The sequence below is a fragment of the Morone saxatilis genome, unplaced genomic scaffold (assembly GCF_004916995.1).
Source record: "Morone saxatilis isolate NCDOM2014 unplaced genomic scaffold, NCSU_SB_2.0 Contig3, whole genome shotgun sequence".
NCBI lineage: Eukaryota > Metazoa > Chordata > Actinopteri > Moronidae > Morone > Morone saxatilis.
Genome location: NW_023339873.1, coordinates 3,949,376 through 3,951,724, shown reverse-complemented (window position 1 = coordinate 3,951,724; position 2,349 = coordinate 3,949,376). Strand labels below are relative to the sequence as shown.

At 37.5% G+C, this 2,349-nt stretch overlaps 1 protein-coding gene across 2 annotated transcripts in view; it reads right to left on the bottom strand.

Annotated features, from left to right (window-relative positions):
• The window catches only part of loxl3b (lysyl oxidase-like 3b), a 25,511-nt gene that overhangs the window by 22,737 nt on the left and 425 nt on the right, over positions 1-2,349 (bottom strand). The gene's annotated exons all lie outside the window — the stretch shown is intronic.

The following is a 2,349-nucleotide window of genomic DNA, read 5'->3' as shown; positions in this document are numbered from 1 at the left end:
TATTGTTGATAGTAGAGATCAGAATCAAACACATGCAGAATGAGGGGCTTAATATACACCCAGAAATATAGTTGGTTGCTGACTTACTAGATGAGAATATGCCCTGCTTCCAGCGTTTGTGTTAAGCTATAATGCTGTACTAATCCTCTAACTCCTGAAAAGAGTGCAAAAGGTGTATTTCCCATAATGTTGGGGTACACTGTTGATACTTTTTTCATATCCAGCCTCTCTAGAAATCTACCCAAAACTATATATATATATATATTATAATATATTGTGTTCCCATGTCTTTACATAACTGGCCAAACTAGATAATGCAACATAACCAGGTATTTCCAGCTGCTACAACTCACTCTGGTTTGGTGTTTATCCCTCAAAAAGCAACAAAGCATTGCTCAACAATCACAGAGGAAGAACTTTGTTGCAATAAAGGCATTGAGAACGACATCTATAAGATATTTAAAAGAATTAGAGAGGAGAAAATATGCAATTGTGGACTTTTTTTTACTAGCGGAGATTACTAGCAACATTTTGGCTGCGCTCACTTTTGATTGCACCTCCAAATAAAGTATGAATAAAGTTGTTTAGATAATCTTTGTTAACAACCTGTCCAATCTTCTGACCTCTCATATGCAGCAAAGTCACCATGTTTCCACATCTTAGCAATTACTTTGATAAGTACGTTATCGTAACTGATTTAGTGGCATCAAGCGGTGTAATTGCTGATCTCAACGCCTTCGCCTCACCCTCCCATTTCAACATTATAGGAGAAACTATGGTGGCTGTGAAACTTGTTAAAAAACCTGAATGTCTACTGTAGAAACATGGCGGTTCAGCATGGCAAACTCCACAGAAGAGGACCTGCTCCCTCTGTAGATAAACAGCTCATTCTATGGTAAAACTGATTATATTACATTTCTGCCAATAGATCTTTTAAATAACTAATTAACTGAAATAATGAGTGGACTATTACTTACAAACATAAAATGCACACATTTTGTAGCTTTTGTTAAAACCTCCATCACATCACACAACCTCTGATTTTAATAAAAAGTCTAACACTTATGTATCAGGCCAACTCTAATCTCTCTCTCACACACACACACACACACACACACACATTGAACTGTTTCTCTTCCTCTCTCACCCCTCACTGAAGCAGAGACTCTCCATACCAATGTGCTCATGGATCAGGTCTTATGAAAGGCTCAAATCAACCAGGCAGCGGTTCCCCGGATCAGCCTGGCTCTTTGCTTCAACATACAGAACCCTTTGGTCATCACAAAGTCTTATCTCGAGACTCATGTGCACATTCCCACCGAAACACACACAACAACCACACATAGGACTACTCTGAATCTGCTAATCACTACCAGAGGTCTGTATCTTGTTGTGCTTTAGCAGACTGAAATAAACTGAGGAGTTAAAGCTCCCTGGGCAATAGAAAAGATTTTCCTGCCGTGCTGCTGCACATTGTTGACCTCAGAGGAACTTTTTGTAACTTTATACCCAAATCAGTCGACATGAGCGTGAGCCACATCAAAGGGAGTAGATGAGTGATGGATTATAGACGCACACTGAGGGATGGGTTTTAGATATAGAAGGAAAAAAAGAAAACTACAGTTGCTGAAAATAGAAAACACATGGTGGTCAAACTCAAACATTTCCTAGAAATAATGAGAAAGTGCAATTAGGGTTTGTTGGCTTTGTCCGCCTAACTGTTTTGTAAAGAGTCTAGATGCAAATCACAACACAGGGGTGTAAACTTTTTCCAAACTCAAGAGAAACAGTAGCATTTTCTAAGAAAGCTATTAATAAAAACAACTTTTGGGCTGTTCATCCTCCTCCAGCACGACATTAACTTTATCTTTTTAGCTCTTTAAGACGGCAGAAAACTCCCACCAATGGATAATTTCACCGCTTATCTCCTGGAAAACAGCATCTGAACCAAAATACATATATGAACAATTTATAAACATTAATAACTGCAGGCTTGACGACTTATTAGAAAGTGAGAATGAGGATTTATGAACACTGAATATCAAATTGAAAACACCATCATGTTCTTCTATGTAGTATAACTGATCCATAAAGCATCAGTAAATAATTCACTATGAATTTAAGAATACAGCTACAACTTATTTACCCTTAATGACTGTGATTTATTAGAAAGTGGAACCAGTTTAACACATTTCTTCTGATCCTGTGAATACACCTCAGATTATTTTCCCCAAGTAAATATTTGGCTTTGGGAACATATTTTACTTCCTGTTGCAGCATTCCTCACATTTTTCCATCTCCAACATTCAGCATCCTAAAAGTGAATTTGTTTTACTCTTATGGATCTTA